The sequence below is a fragment of the Oncorhynchus keta genome, chromosome 24, assembly GCF_023373465.1.
Source record: "Oncorhynchus keta strain PuntledgeMale-10-30-2019 chromosome 24, Oket_V2, whole genome shotgun sequence".
In the NCBI taxonomy this organism is placed as follows: Eukaryota; Metazoa; Chordata; class Actinopteri; order Salmoniformes; family Salmonidae; genus Oncorhynchus; species Oncorhynchus keta.
Genome location: NC_068444.1, coordinates 9,484,570 through 9,502,069, shown reverse-complemented (window position 1 = coordinate 9,502,069; position 17,500 = coordinate 9,484,570). Strand labels below are relative to the sequence as shown.

Here is a 17,500-nt window from a genome sequence, read left to right as displayed (position 1 = left end):
CCTACACCTGGGAACACACACACGCAGTGAGACAAGGAAAGTAGAGGAGACAGGGACAAGCAGTGAGACAAGCAGAGGAGAGGAGACAGGGACAGGCAGTGAAACAAGAAGAGGAGAGGAGACAGGGACAGGCAGTGAGACAAGCAGAGGAGAGGAGACAGGGACAGGCAGTGAGACAAGGAGAGGAGAGGAGACAGGGACAAGCAGTGAGACAAGCAGAGGAGAGGAGACAGGGACAGGCAGTGAGACAAGGACAGGAGAGGAGACAGGGACAGGCAGTGAGACAAGGAGAGGAGAGGAGACAGGGACAGGCAGTGAGACAAGCAGAGGAGAGGAGACAGGGACAAGCAGTGAGACAAGGAGAGGAGAGGAGACAGGGACAGGCAGTGAGACAAGCAGAGGAGAGGAGACAGGGACAGGCAGTGAGACAAGCAGAGGAGAGGAGACAGGGACAAGCAGTGAAACAAGGAGAGGAGAGGAGACAGGGACAGGCAGTGAGACAAGGAGAGGAGAGGAGACAGGGGCAGGCAGTGAGACAAGCAGAGGAGAGGAGACAGGGACAGGCAGTGAAACAAGGAGAGGAGAGGAGACAGGGACAGGCAGTGAGACAAGCAGAGGAGAGGAGACAGGGACAAGCAGTGAAACAAGGAGAGGAGAGGAGACAGGGACAGGCAGTGAGACAAGAAGAGGAGAGGAGACAAGGACAGGCAGTGAGACAAGCAGAGGAGAGGAGACAGGGACAGGCAGTGAGACAAGCAGAGGAGAGGAGACAGGGACAAGCAGTGAAACAAGAAGAGGAGAGGAGACAGGGACAGGCAGTGAGACAAGGAGAGGAGAGGAGACAGGGACAGGCAGTGAGACAAGAAGAGGAGAGGAGACAGGGACAGGCAGTGAGACAAGCAGAGGAGAGGAGACAGGGACAGGCAGTGAGACAAGGAGAGGAGAGGAGACAGGGACAGGCAGTGAGACAAGCAGAGGAGAGGAGACAGGGACAGGCAGTGAGACAAGGAGAGGAGAGGAGACAGGGACAGGCAGTGAGACAAGAAGAGGAGAGGAGACAGGAACAGGCAGTGAGACAAGCAGAAGAGAGGAGACAGGGACAGGCAGTGAGACAAGGAGAGGAGAGGAGACAGGGACAGGCAGTGTAACAAGGAGAGGAGAGGAGACAGGGACAGGCAGTGAGACAAGAAGAGGAGAGGAGACAGGGACAAGCAATGAGACAAGGAGAGGAGAGGAGACAGGGACAGGCAGTGAGACAAGGAGAGGAGAGGAGACAGGGACAGGCAGTGAGACAAGAAGAGGAGAGGAGACAGGGACAAGCAGTGAGACAAGGAGAGGAGAGGAGACAGGGACAGGCAGTGAGACAAGGAGAGGAGAGGAGACAGGGACAGGCAGTGAGACAAGAAGAGGAGAGGAGACAGGGACAAGCAGTGAGACAAGGAGAGGAGAGGAGACAGGGGCAGGCAGTGAGACAAGGAGAGGAGAGGAGACAGGGACAGGCAGTGAGACAAGGAGAGGAGAGGAGAAAGGGACAGGCAGTGAGACAAGCAGAGGAGAGGAGACAGGGACAGGCAGTGAGACAAGCAGAGGAGAGGAGACAGGGACAGGCAGTGAGACAAGGAGAGGAGAGGAGAGGAGACAGGGACAGGCAGTGAGACAAGGACAGGTGACAGTGTAGCTCACTAGAGTTTCTAGAGGAAGAGAGAGGTAGAGGAGAAACAGTGATGCAGCAAAGCCCTGAGCCTAGTCACAGAGCTATCACAACAACAAAACAAGGTCATTGACAGTGAAACCCTCTGTCTGTCTGTCTGTCTGTCTGTCTGTCTGTCTGTCTGTCTGTCTGTCTGTCTGTCTGTCTGTCTAATATGGGAGGCCTTCTGAATAAAATAGAACATGCAGTCTATCTATAGCCTGGTCCCAGATGTTTGTGCTGTATAGCCAACTTTTATGGTTGATTTTATGGCTAATGTATGGCATTAATGACCATGGGAACACCAGGCTAATCTAGATATACACTGTGTGGGAACAGATGGGGAGAGATTATAGGTTAATTGACACATGCAGATCCAGTGGTTTTAGATAACATTAGTTGTGAAGTGACAGCCCTGACACCATAGCTGTACTGTCTGAAACGTAGTGGCCTGGGGGTATCCAGGCTAAACTTAGTGGCCTGGGGGTATCCAGGCTAAACTTAGTGGCCTGGGGGTATCCAGGCTAAACTTAGTGGCCCGGGGGTATCCAGGCTAAACTTAGTGGCCTGGGGGTATCCAGGCTAAACTTAGTGGCCTGGGGGTATCCAGGCTAAACTTAGTGGCCTGGGGGTATCCAGGCTAAACTTAGTGGCCTGGGGGTATCCAGGCTAAACTTAGTGGCCTGGGGGTATCCAGGCTAAACTTAGTGGCCTGGGGGTATCCAGGCTAAACTTAGTGGCCTGGGGTAACCAGGCTAAATTTAGTGGCCTGGGGAAACCAGGCTAAACTTAGTGGCCTGGGGGTATCCAGGCTAAACTTAGTGGCCTGGGGGTATCCAGGCTAAACTTAGTGGCCTGGGGGTATCCAGGCTAAACTTAGTGGCCTGGGGGTATCCAGGCTAAACTTAGTGGCCTGGGGGTATCCAGGCTAAACTTAGTGGCCTGGGGTAACCAGGCTAAATTTAGTGGCCTGGGGAAACCAGGCTAAACTTAGTGGCCTGGGGAAACCAGGCTAAACTTAGTGGCCTGGGGAAACCAGGCTAAACTTAGTGGCCTGGGGGTAACCAAGCTAAACTTAGTGGCCTGGGGTTAATCAGGCTAAACTTAGTGGCCTGGGGTATCCAGGCTAAACTTATTGGCCTGGGGGTAACCAGGCTAAACTTAGTGGCCTGGGGTATCCAGGCTAAACTTAGTGGCCTGGGGGTATCCAGGCTAAACTTAGTGGCATGGGGGTATCCAGGCTAAACTTAGTGGCCTGGGGGTATCCAGGCTAAACTTAGTGGCCTGGGGGTATCCAGGCTAAACTTAGTGGCCTGGGGGTATCCAGGCTAAACTTAATCAGTCTGTTTGTGAATCCCTATTCCCTTTACTGCATATGTTTGATCACACTTCAGTGCTCTATATAGGGTGCCATTAGGGATGCAGCCTGTGAGTGGCCTTGGGTAAACCGACTGAGCAAGCAGTTAACTGCAGTTAAATAAGGCCAAGATTTAGATATCATTTTAGGGCACTCTCTTCTTTATTAGGTAGTCCGTTTGGCAGGACAACGGGGAAGAAGGAAATCAACTTGAGACTGCAGCTTCTATCTTTAAAAAATATATTTCCCCCCCCCCTACAGTATGAAAAACTCCACACAACATCAAACGTTATTAAAAAGCCCATTAGGGACAATTATAGTTTTCTTTCTTCTTCTTCCATAAAGGAAAGGAGTAGGGCAGTCCCACCGTTTATTAGATAGGAGGATAGGACGAGAGGTAGGGTGGAATAGCAGTGGTTTGGATTCAAGCCCACGCTCACACAGGACAGGTAGGCTACATGTATTCTGAAGGCAGAGGCTTTTAGTTCACCAGTCCACAATACTAAGAATATTATAAGTTACAAAATGAACGACCCAAATCCCTCAAAATGAAAACCCCCAGTGCATGTAATGTGGTCCGGCCAGTACGCCACAGTACTGTAATCCTGAGAAGCACAGATGAGAATATAATCAGAGATTAACTCCTCTCACAGAGGCAGGATCCACACCTGGGTTCAAATATTCAGAGGTCTTCAAACGCTTTTGTGCTTTTACTTAAAGTAGAACTGGCAGCGTTTTAACGACTTTGCAGATATAAAACAAACAATCGTATCATTAAATAAATATAATATTCTCAGTTTATGCTACAAAAAAACTTTAACTTTAGGTTTAAAAAAATAGGTTATATCTGACAAACAACTATATGACGTAGAGTAAGGTATTGTTGTCAGAATAGACGGATGCAGTTCAATGCATCATTAATATCATTCACCAATACAGTCCTTGGTAGTCTAAAACATACTGCTATCAGGTTGTAAATCACATCTGGCACATTGTTTGCTGCCTGCATTCGGGAAGCACTGTTTCCGTTTCCATGACTAAATATTTTAGGCAAAAAAAATGGATGTATGTAACTAAGGCTGGGAATGTCAATACAATCAAACTAGCAAAGGCAATGATCACGAGTCAGTTGTAACGTGGCTAATATGCTAGCCTATTTCTTTACGTGACATGCTAAAAACACTGAGCCTAACGTTAGCTAGATAGCTAGCTGCTAGTAGGATGTCATGCCATTGGAGGAGAGGGTGAATGACTGACCATTTTCCCCTCATATCGTTTTTCAGTGGCTATACACAGCTAGAGATGCAGGTGTCATTGGGTTAGCTAGCAAGAACTTGAATGACTGTTATCCAATTAACATGTCCTTAGTGTTCGCAAAATCACATTGGCTATCTACTCGGATTTCAGCGCACTCTCGTCAGAGTGTAAACACCTGCTGAATGTATATATATATATCTTTTTTTTACCTGTTTACCTGACCACACGACTGAACAGTAGTCCAGGTGTGACAGAACTAGGGCCCGTAGGACCTGCCTTGTTGATAGTGTTGTTAAGAAGGTAGAAACTAGGGCCCGTAGGACCTGCCTTGTTGATAGTGTTGTTAAGAAGGTAGAAACTAGGGCCCGTAGGACCTGCCTTGTTGATAGTGTTGTTAAGAAGGTATAAACTAGGGCCCGTAGGACCTGCCTTGTTGATAGTGTTGTTAAGAAGGTAGAAACTAGGGCCTGTAGGACCTGCCTTGTTGATAGTGTTGTTAAGAAGGTAGAAACTAGGGCCTGTAGGACCTGCCTTGTTGATAGTGTTGTTAAGAAGGTAGAAACTAGGGCCTGTAGGACCTGCCTTGTTGATAGTGTTGTTTAGAAGGTAGAAACTAGGGCCTGTAGGACCTGCCTTGTTGATAGTGTTGTTAAGAAGGTAGAAACTAGGGCCTGTAGGACCTGCCTTGTTGATAGTGTTGTTAAGAAGGTAGAAACTAGGGCCTGTAGGACCTGCCTTGTTGATAGTGTTGTTAAGAAGGTAGAAACTAGGGCCTGTAGGACCTGCCTTGTTGATAGTGTTGTTAAGAAGGTAGAAACTAGGGCCTGTAGGACCTGCCTTGTTGATAGTGTTGTTAAGAAGGTATAAACTAGGGCCCGTAGGACCTGCCTTGTTGATAGTGTTGTTAAGAAGGTAGAAACTAGGGCCTGTAGGACCTGCCTTGTTGATAGTGTTGTTAAGAAGGTAGAAACTAGGGCCTGTAGGACCTGCCTTGTTGATAGTGTTGTTAAGAAGGTAGAAACTAGGGCCCGTAGGACCTGCCTTGTTGATAGTGTTGTTAAGAAGGTAGAAACTAGGGCCTGTAGGACCTGCCTTGTTGATAGTGTTGTTAAGAAGGTAGAAACTAGGGCCTGTAGGACCTGCCTTGTTGATAGTGTTGTTAAGAAGGTAGAAACTAGGGCCTGTAGGACCTGCCTTGTTGATAGTGTTGTTAAGAAGGTAGAAACTAGGGCCTGTAGGACTTGCCTTGTTGATAGTGTTGTTAAGAAGGTAGAAACTAGGGCCTGTAGGACCTGCCTTGTTGATAGTGTTGTTTAGAAGGTATAAACTAGGGCCTGTAGGACCTGCCTTGTTGATAGTGTAGTTAAGAAGGTATAAACTAGGGCCTGTAGGACCTGCCTTGTTGATAGTGTTGTTAAGAAGGTAGAAACTAGGGTCTGTAGGACCTGCCTTGTTGATAGTGTAGTTAAGAAGGTAGAAACTAGGGCCTGTAGGACCTGCCTTGTTGATAGTGTAGTTAAGAAGGTAGAAACTAGGGCCTGTAGGACCTGCCTTGTTGATAGTGTAGTTAAGGAGGTAGAAACTAGGGCCTGTAGGACCTGCCTTGTTGATAGTGTAGTTAAGAAGGTAGAAACTAGGGCCTGTAGGACCTGCCTTGTTGATAGTGTAGTTAAGAAGGTAGAAACTAGGGCCTGTAGGACCTGCCTTGTTGATAGTGTAGTTAAGGAGGTAGAAACTAGGGCCTGTAGGACCTGTCTTGTTGATAGTGTTGTTAAGAAGGTAGAAACTAGGGCCTGTAGGACCTGCCTTGTTGATAGTGTTGTTAAGAAGGTAGAAACTAGGGCCTGTAGGACCTGCCTTGTTGATAGTGTTGTTTAGAAGGTATAAACTAGGGCCTGTAGGACCTGCCTTGTTGATACTGTTGTTAAGAAGGTAGAAACTAGGACCTGTAGGACCTGCCTTGTTGATACTGTTGTTAAGAAGGTAGAAACTAGGGCCTGTAGGACCTGCCTTGTTGATACTGTTGTTAAGAAGGTAGAAACTAGGGCCTGTAGGACCTGCCTTGTTGATAGTGTTGTTAAGAAGGTAGAAACTAGGGCCTGTAGGACCTGCCTTGTTGATAGTGTTGTTAAGAAGGTAGAAACTAGGGCCTGTGGGACCTGCCTTGTTGATAGTGTAGTTAAGAAGGTAGAAACTAGGGCCTGTAGGACCTGCCTTGTTGATAGTGTAGTTAAGAAGGTATAAACTAGGGCCTGTAGGACCTGCCTTGTTGATAGTGTAGTTAAGGAGGTAGAAACTAGGGCCTGTAGGACCTGCCTTGTTGATACTGTTGTTAAGAAGGTAGAAACTAGGGCCTGTAGGACCTGCCTTGTTGATACTGTTGTTAAGAAGGTAGAAACTAGGGCCTGTAGGACCTGTCTTGTTGATAGTGTTGTTAAGAAGGTAGAAACTAGGGCCTGTAGGACCTGCCTTGTTGATAGTGTTGTTAAGAAGGTTGAGCAGCACTTTATTATGGACAGACTTCTCCCCATTTTAGCTACTGTTGTATCAACATGTTTTGGCCATGACAGTTTACAATCCAGGGTTACTCCAGGGTTACTCCAGGGTTAATCCAGGGTTACTCCAGGGTTACTCCAGGGTTAATCCAGGGTTACTCCAGGGTTAATCCAGGGTTACTCCAGGGTTACTCCAGGGTTACTCCAGGGTTAATCCAGGGTTACTCCAGGGTTAATCCAGGGTTACTCCAGGGTTACTCCAGGGTTAATCCAGGGTTACTCCAGGGTTACTCCAGGGTTAATCCAGGGTTACTCCAGGGTTAATCCAGGGTTACTCCAGGGTTAAACTCCAAACAGTTTAGCCCCTTAACTTGTTCAATTTACACATGATTTATTACAATATTTAGTTTGAGGTTTGGGGTTTAGTGAATGATTTGTCCCAATTACAATGCTTTTAGTTTTAGAAATATTCAGGACTAATTTATTCCTTGCCACCCGCTCTGACACTAACTGCAGCTCATTGTTAAGTGTTGCAGTCATTTCAGTCGCTGTAGTACAGTAGCTGACATTTACAGTATTGTGTTGAGTCACCCACATACATAGAAAAACTGTCTTTGCTCAAATCACCTAATTCTACCTGGATTATGTTGGAGAGGCTTCCAACAAAGAACACCCTATCTCTCTGTATCTCTCTCTTTCTCTTTCTCTCTGTATTTCTCTCTTTCTCTCTACCTCTGGATCTCTATCTTTGTATATCTCTATTTGGAAGATGTCTGGAAAAGTCCCATACAGATAATGTACATGAGAATACAATGGGTTTTCAGAAACAGGAACCTGAGGGATTATGGTCCTGTAAACTAAACAAGCTAAACATCTTCTTCGACCCGTTTTGAAGAGATAACACAGTACCACCGACGCGGCCCAAGGACTGAGGGCTCTCCTTCTTCGTGGCCGACGTGAGTAAAACGTTTAAGCGTATTAATCTTCGCAAGACTGCCGGCCCTAGCCCCGTCCTCAGAGCATGCGCAGACCAGCTGGAGTGTTCACGAACATATTCAATCTCTCCCTTTCCCAGTCTGCAGTCCGCACTTCCTTCAAGAGGGCCAACATTGTTCCTGTACGCAAGAAAGCAAAGGTAACTGAACTAAATGACTATCGCCCCATAGCACACACTTCTGTCATCATGAAGTGCTTTGAGAGGCTAGTTTAATAAGAATCATATCACATCTACCTTACCCAACACCCTAGATCCACGTCAATTTGCTTACCGCCCCCAATAGAGTCACAGACGATGCAATCGACATCGTACTGCACACTGCCCTATCCCATCTGGACAAGGGGAATACAATAGCTCAGCATTCAACACCATAGTACCCTCCAAGCTCATCAATAAGCTTGGGCCCCTGTGTCTGATCCCCATGCAACTGGGTCTTGCACTTCCTGATGGGCCGCCCCCTGGTGGTGAAGGTAGGAAGCAACACCTCCACTTTGCTGATCCTCAACACAGGGGCCCCACAAGAGTGCGTGCTCAGCTCCCTCCTGTACTCCAAGTTAACCCATGACTGTGTGGCCACGCACGCCTCCAACTCAATCATCAAGTTTGCAGACAACACAACAGTAGTAGGCCTAATTGCCAACAATGACAGGTTACCGCAGGTTCCCACACCTCACTGGCTCGACAGGTTCCCACACCTCACTGGCTCTACAGGTTCCCACACCTCACTGGCTCTACAGGTTCCCGCGCCTTAGCAGAAACGATCGACCTGGAAAAAATGTTAGAGACAATGTTGATCTTCTCTTCAGAATATATAGAACATAATGCTTTCATGCCTGTACGCTACTAGAGTTTCTTGTTTTGTTCCATATTTGTTCATCTATTAAATTCACTACCTGTACTTGCTTCCTGATTCTTAGCGTAAACGTTACACAACGACCCGAGCCACGGCCAGTACCTTCCGCTATCATCCAGAAGGCGAGGTCAGTACATGTGCAACAAATATGGGACAGAGAGATTGAAAAACAGCATCTATCTCAAGGCCATCAGATTGTTAAATAGCCGACACTAGCTGGCTACCAACCGGCTACTCAACCCTGCACCTTAGTGGCTGCTGCCCTATATACATAGACATGGAATCACTGGTCACTTTAATAATGTTTACATACTGCTTTACTCATCTAATATGTATATACTGTATTCTATTCTACCGTATTTACTCAATGCCACTCTGACATTGCTCATCCTAATATTTCTACATTTCTTAATTCCATTCTTTTACTTTGAGATTTGTGTATTGTTGTGAATTGTTAGATATTACTGCACTATTGGAGCTAGGAACACAAGCATTTAGTTAGATATTACTGCACTGTTGGAGCTAGGAACACAAGCATTTAGTTAGATATTACTGCACTGTTGGAGCTAGGAACACAAGCATTTCGAAACACCCGCAATAACATCTACTAAATGTGTGTATGTGACCAATAACATTTAATTTGATTTAAATTATGTTGTATGTTAATGAGAAAAGACAGATAACCGAAAAACAATGCCATGCTATTCTATAGTTCATGCACTGTATAACTAGGGTGTGTACCTAAAGTAGAATCCTACAGTACGAACGGACACGAAAAACATCCTTCCCTGATTGGTTGACCCTCAGCTTCCCTAGACCATTCTCTCATTCTGATCCTTCCCTGATTGGTTGAACCTCAGCTGTATCCCTCCCTAGACCATTCTCTCATTCTGATCCTTCCCTGATTGGTTGAACCTCAGCTGTATCCCTCCCTAGACCATTCTCTCATTCTGATCCTTCCCTGATTGGTTGACCCTCAGCTGTATCCCTCCCTAGACCATTCTCTCATTCTGATCCTTCCCTGATTGGTTGACCCTCAGCTGTATCCCTCCCTAGACCATTCTCTCATTCTGATCCTTCCCTGATTGGTTGACCCTCAGCTGTATCCCTCCCTAGACCATTCTCTCATTCTGATCCTTCCCTGATTGGTTGACCCTCAGCTGTATCCCTCCCTAGACCATTCTCTCATTCTGATCCTTCCCTGATTGGTTGACCCTCAGCTGTATCCCTCCCTAGACCATTCTCTCATTCTGATCCTTCCCTGATTGGTTGACCCTCAGCTGTATCCCTCCCTAGACCATTCTCTCATTCTGATCCTTCCCTGACTGCTTGACCCTCAGCTTCCCTAGACCATTCTCTCATTCTGATCCTTCCCTGACTGCTTGACCCTCAGCTTCCCTAGACCATTCTCTCATTCTGATCCTTCCCTGATTGGTTGACCCTCAGGGACAGAACACCCACACTGACATCACATCCTGGTGTGGCAAAAAGCACAAACATATTGAACTCCTCCTACAGTACAATAGTAGTACAAGCACTCAATACTGACACCACAACTACTACAGGGAACTAGCCTGTAGCCCCCAGTCACTAAACATGCCTACTACAGGGAACTACTAGCCTGTAGCCCTCAGTAACGAAACATGCCTACTACAGGGAACTACTAGCCTGTAGCCCTCAGTCACTAAACATGCCTACTACAGGGAACTAGCCTGTAGCCCTCAGTCACTAAACATGCCTACTACAGGGAACTAGCCTGTAGCCCTCAGTCACTAAACATGCCTACTACAGGGACCTAGCCTGTAGCCCTCAGTCACTAAACATGCCTACTACAGGGAACTAGCCTGTAGCCCTCAGTCACTAAACATGCCTACTACAGGGAACTAGCCTGTAGCCTCAGTCACTAAACATGCCCTACAGGAACTAGCCTGTAGCCCTCAGTCACTAAACATGCCTACTACAGGGAACTAGCCTGTAGCCCTCAGTCACTAAACATGCCTACTACAGGGACCTAGCCTGTAGCCCTCAGTCACTAAACATGCCTACTACAGGGAACTAGCCTGTAGCCCTCAGTCACTAAACATGCCTACTACAGGGAACTACTAGCCTGTAGCCCTCAGTCACTAAACATGCCTACTACAGGGAACTAGCCTGTAGCCCTCAGTCACTAAACATGCCTACTACAGGGAACTAGCCTGTAGCCCTCAGTCACTAAACATGCCTACTACAGGGAACTAGCCTGTAGCCCTCAGTCACTAAACATGCCTACTACAGGGAACTAGCCTGTAGCCCTCAGTCACTAAACATGCCTACTACAGGGAACTACTAGCCTGTAGCCCTCAGTCACTAAACATGCCTACTACAGGGAACTAGCCTGTAGCCCTCAGTCACTAAACATGCCTACTACAGGGAGAAAACATGTGTATATTGCTGTCTGATTCTGTGAGCAGTGTTCTTTCCTTTGTACTGATTTAAAACATGCAAATAATTGAGCCACACTCGCATTCATCAATGAACACGTAGGTTGCCATTCCAGAATGAAACCCCTAGGGTAGGTTTCACATGCAAATTTAGGAATAATGCTTTCTCTATCATAATGCGTCTTGCATTATAATCAGGCCCTGAGATCTCCTCCTGCAACTGCCAATCAGAAACTGGCACACACACACACACACACACACACACACACACACACACACACACACACACACACACACACACACACACACACACACACACACACACACACACACACACACACACACGTAGCCTCTGGGTCTGTGATAGAACTGGTTAATGCAGAAAGACCAGTGATATTACTTTCATAACACAGTTCCTGGTTTCGTCAACCAATGTCAACCAATCAAAATCTCACAGAAAGGTATATGTATGGATGAAGCCACAGGGTCAGTATCATTTTAAAAAATGGATGATGTTGTCAGGGACATGTATGAAGGAGTAGATCTGAATACATTGACGATAAGACAGAGAGAATCACACAGAAGAAAGCAGTTAAGAGGAAATGTTGATGTTCTCTTCAGAATATATAGAACAGTCAAGAACGTAACGAACGTGCATGTATTGTTATGCAGACCGAGTAAACCTGAAAGGATGACTCGAAATCTCCGGACGTACATCAATGACACTAAATTACATGTGTCTCTACAGCTGACATCCAGAATCGAATCAGGAAATAGTAGAGTGGAAACAATATCAATGAGTGGAAAAGAAGATCAGTTGGAAAACTTATGTAGAGCGTTCCCTACCTTGTTAACAGCTATGGGAATAGGACCCACCAGGTACAAATCTCTGTCCTTTGAGTTTATGTTTGACTTGTTGAATTTTTACATTCCAAGACTAATGTCACATTATAATGGGTTGGCTTGATAGATATTGTAATAGGTTCAAATAAAAGTTCCACCTGCAGTAGGTTAGTAATAAACTTGGTGCCATGCCACTCCTCAAAGTGAAGTGGTTATTATATCCATCGCTCTCTGTTTCCTCTCCATTTTACAGAGTTCACAGTGTTGAGGAATAGGAGGCTGAAAATCAAGACGTCAAAGAAGAAGAAGAAGAAGATGATGATGATGATGATGATGATGATGATGTCATAATACAACATGGATTCTACTCTCTGATCTGATTTGAAAAATAATTCTGCTCCCTTTTTCTGTGTCAAAGCCATATGCCTGTCTTAGAAAAACAAACCAAATCTGACCCACTGTTTCTAATGAGCATGTCATAATAAATCATAATTGATTGAGACGAATGTGTGATGATGATTTTTTCATATCAGACAGTGTGGAGGAAATGATTTAATTACCTACTATGCTGTTTAATAAGACCCACTATGCCATTTTACTTGGACAATTGTCCATTGTTATATGTTAGTATTTTTCTGATACAGGCTTGTCATGTGACTTAGTCTTAAGTCTGGGCGTACAGATATGAGCCGTTTGGGGTGCGACTGCAGTATGTGACATCCTGTTTTCACTACTGTGTTGTGACAAGGTAGGGGTGTGTCGTGTCTTTACTATCATTAAATTAAGACTTTTAGTTTTTATCAAAGATTCTCTGTAATTAGTATTACGCGATCAAACTGATTAATCATGTAACTGTAATTAACTAGAAAGTCGGGCCACCAAGGAAAATATTCAGATTACAAAGTTATAATTTCCTAATATAACCTTTCAGATATTTTCATATCTGATCCATAGTCTTCTGATTAATTAATTATTTACTTTACCTCACATTAGTCTCATTCAAAACGTAGTAAATTGTTGGTTATCTGCACAAACCCAGTCTTCACTATGAGTCATCCATACATCAATTGTCTTAAATAATTTATTTATTACTAACTAAGTAATTCACAGAAATGCATAAACAAAACAAAAAAAGTAAATATGGTTACAAGAAATGATAGAATGTGCCCTAGTGGGCTAAACCGGCATGACGGCTTGTTAGACAAAAGGGGACGAAGAAGTCACTACAGAGTGATAATTATAACAATTGAAATGCTAATCCTTTACACATGAACGCTCACTCATTCGGGAACAATTGCAATCAATATATATATTTACGCTCAGTGTGTCGTCTTGATCGCTAGTGAAAAGTTTGTTTCTTTTGTAGAATTGTCCGTCTCTCTCTCTCTGTCGTGGTTATAGTGGATAGTTCAGAGTGACACTCATTCATGTTGTTGTAGAATGGATGTTTCGGCGGTTTTCGTTCTTCGCGTTCAATGATACCGAATTCCTAGCTGCAGACTAGTAATTCATATCAAAGACTTGTTCTTATTCTGTCGGTATCTATAGTCTAAGAGTTTAACCACGTGGTATGGTTAAAAGATTCAGCAATGGTCTGCAACCTTTGTCCTTTGTCCGTGATTGAGAGAAACATGGTCTACTGAGAATTTCTCATAGTTGGGTTTTATGCGGAATTGCAGAAAAGGGGCTGTCCCAGGATGCCTGACCCTAACTGGGCTCATGGGCGGTCCTCTGATTTAGTTAAACTCAAAAGGGAATTGGAGTTTCCTTCATTAAACAGTCCAAAATCACCTTACACAATTTTTACAAACAGCATCATACTCACTTATTCATCTTATACAACAATTAGATGTAAACCTCATATCTGAGTCTATTATATAAACAGCGTTATGGTAATGTGGCCGCACCGTCTCCCATGAGCTTCCCCAAGTTGTAACAAACGGACCAGTTCAATTCTTCACCGATCTTTTATACCTTCTCCAGAACATGAAATTTGTTCGGACCTCAAGTTCTGTGAGGAGGAAGAAATTCCTTTGTTCTCTATGAAAATTAACTCTGTCTCTTATACTGTGTGGCAGGGAGAGGGGACTGGTGCTTTCTGTACCCAAAGAGGGCATCATCATGACAGATGGTATACAGAAGAGAGCCCTATTTGGTAAAAGACCAAGTCCATATTATGACAAGAACAGCTCAAATAAGCAAAGAGAAACGACAGTCCATCATTACATTATGACATGAAGGTCCACCTGGAAAATTTCAAGAAGTACAGTCGCAAAAACCATCAAGCGCTATAAGGAAACTGTCTCTCATGAGGAACACCACAAGAAATGAAGACCCAGAGTTACCTTTGCTGCAGAGGATAAGTTCATTAGAGTTAACTGCACCTCAGATTCCAGCCCAAATAAATGCATCACAGAGATCAGGTAACAGACACATCTCAACATCAACTGTTCAGAGGAGACTGCGTGAATCAGGTCTTCATGGTCGAATTGCTGCAAATAAACCACTATTAAAGGATACCCATAAGAAAAAGAGACTTGCTTGGGTCAAGAAGAAACACGAGCAATGGATATTAGACCGGTGGAAATCTGTCCTTTGGTTTGATGAATGTAGTGGTTATTTCTTTATCATCAAATGAGGAGAGACAAACTTATCACACAAGTCAGAGTTATACTTAAACTAAATCTTTATTCACTTATTAATAAGGAAAGCATGTCACACCACACACACAAGTGAATGATGTAAATGCTCTGCAATAACGATGACTGGTTGACAAACCACCGTTAGATGATTTGTTGAGAGCCCCGACACAAAGAACACAACTATCTTTTATAGCAAAGACACATGACAAACAACAGGTGTATGGAATGGTCACAAGGTAAGGATTTGTATGAATAAAATTATAACTCACAGCAGACAGAATCTGCTGTAAAGTCTGTTCTCATTGTGTGGAAAGGTTCCCTTCCTCATTATCCATACCCGAGCCATCTCCACCCTGGTACCTCCCAGTACACAAACACCAACTCATGCTATGGAATGAGGTCTTTAGGTTTTATCTCCAAAGGCATCGTAATCCACTGTCAGCATTAAGCCCCAGAGGCCCAACTCAGAAGACCACGCACAGAGAGTGTTCTAAGAACCCTATTCTATTCCATAAAACAACAATTCGATGCATTAACATTATTGTGACATAATCTTGTAATTTTGTTCTGACATGAGTGCATTTTTTGGTTCCAACCGCTGTGTCTTTGTGAGGTGCAGAGTAGGTGAATGGATGATCTCTGCATGTGTGGTTCCCACCATGAAGTATGGAGGAGGAGGAGGTGTGATGGTGTAGGGTACACTTAACCAGCATGGCTACCACAGCATTCTGCAGTGATACGCCACTCCATCTGCTTTGCGCTTAATGGGACTATAATTTGTTTTTTAACAGGACAATAAACCAAAACACACCTCCAGGCTGTGTAAAGTCTATTTGACCAATAAGGAAAGTGATGGAGTGCTGCATCAGATGGCCTGGCCCTCCACAATCACCCAACCTCAACCCAATTGAGATGGTTTGGGATGAGTTGGATGCTCAGCATATGTGGGAAACTCCTTCAAGAAGCTGGATTCGTAATGTTTAGGCAGATACAAATGTACTGATATAAGTGGATGCACGTAGCATTCTGGCAAATCTTAGACAAAACATCTTAGTTGTGCCTGTTGTTCACACGCGTATCTGACCTGTCATTGGATAGAATGGTACTCCCTGATCTTGCCTCCTCCCACCTACCTTCCATGTTTGAGCACATATATTGTACTTTTGGTGGAGACCAACTTCAGCGCTGCGCAATTGGTGGCCATTTCGGCGATGCAGGTGGTGACTCTACTTCCTTCCTCTGCATTATTTTTCTTGACCGCTGGGACACTTTTTTTTGCCTATGAATACAGTGTGAACTGGCAGAGTAAACCCATTGGTTGTTGCATCCCCTCGTCTTAGCTGTAGGAACACGCCTCGGTGTCCACTAAGGATCTATCATGGTTCACACACACCAACACAGTCGTTAAACTTCTTATGGCTGCAGGGGCAGTATTGAGTAGCTTGGATGAAAGGTGCCCAGAGGTGCCCAGAGTAAACAGCCTGCTCCTTAGTCCCAGTTGCTAATATATGCATATTATTAGTAGTATTGGATAGAAAACACTCTGAAGTTTCTAAAATTGTTTGAATGATGTCTGTGAGTATAACAGAAATCATATGGCAGGCAAAAACCTGAGAAGAAATCCAAACAGGAAGTGAGAAATCTGAGGTTGTTCGATTTTCAACCCATCCCCTATTGAATTCACAGTGGATGAAGTTGCACTTCCTAGGGCTTCCACTAGATGTCAAGCGTCTTTTCAGAAACTTGAATGAGACTTCTACTGTGTTGTGGGGCTGAATAAGAGGGAAATGAGTCAGGTTACTGGCAGAGAGCCATTTTCTGGTCATTTCTGGTCATTTTCTGGTGACCTGCGTTCCATGGGTCCTCTACACACAAAGGAATTCTCCGGTTGGAACATTATGATTTATGATAAAAACATCCTAAAGATTGATTCTATACTTAGTTTGAAATGTTTCTACGACCTGTAATATAACTTTTTGAAGTTTTTGTCCGACGTTATGCCTGACCTGCACGGGCGTTTTGATTTGTGTACCTAAAGCCCTAACAAAAGTAGCTACTTGGACATAAATAATGGACATTATCAAACAAATCAAGCATTTATTGTGGAACTGCGATTCCTGGGAGTGCATTCTGATAAAGATCATCAAAGGTAAGTGAATATTTATAATGTAATTTCTGATTTCTGTTGACTCCAACATGGCAGAAAATTGTATTTGTTTTCTGAGCGCCGTCTCAGATTATTGCATTGTTTGCTTTTTCCGTAAAGTTTTTTTGAAATCTGACACAGCGGTTGGATTAAGGAGAGGTATATCTATATTTCCATGTCTAACACTGTAAAATGATGTGGCTCTCTGCAATATCACCGGATGTTTTTGGAACTAGTGAACGTAACGCGCCAATGTAAACTCAGATTATTTTATATAAATATGAACTTTATCAAACAAAACATACATGTATTGTGTAACATGAAGTCCTATGAGTGTCATCTAATGAAGATCATCAAAGGTTAGTGATGAATCTTTTCTCTATTTGTGCTTTTTGTGACTCCTCTCTTTGGCTGGAAAAATGGCAGAGTTTTATTTGGCATGATGGTGACCTAACATAATCGTTTGTGGTGCTTTCGCAGTAAAGCCTATTTGAAATCGGACACTGTGGTGGTCCTTCTGTAGCTCAGTTGGTAGAGCATGGCGCTTGTAACGCCAGGGTAGTGGGTTCGATCCCCGGGACCACCCATACGTAGAATGTATGCACACATGACTGTAAGTCGCTTTGGATAAAAGCGTCTGCTAAATGGCATATATTATTATTATTATTATATTATTAACAACAAGATTAACTTTAAAATGGTATAAAATACATGTGTGTTTGAGGAATTTTAATTATGAGATTTCTGTTGTTTTGAGTGTCTTATCGATCCCGTTAACGGGATTGCAGCCCAAAGAAGTT

The 17,500-nt window shown here is 44.3% G+C and overlaps 1 protein-coding gene and 1 long non-coding RNA gene across 14 annotated transcripts in view; one reads left to right on the top strand and one right to left on the bottom strand.

The window, feature by feature from the left end:
- Positions 1 to 17,500, bottom strand: part of LOC118357681 (calcium-activated potassium channel subunit alpha-1-like) — a 270,854-nt gene that overhangs the window by 145,968 nt on the left and 107,386 nt on the right. The gene's annotated exons all lie outside the window — the stretch shown is intronic.
- LOC118375325 (uncharacterized) lies at positions 11,424 to 12,414 on the top strand. The gene is made up of 2 exons (XR_004823773.2): positions 11,424 to 11,948; positions 12,166 to 12,414. It is a non-coding gene; the product is annotated as an uncharacterized LOC118375325 (long non-coding RNA).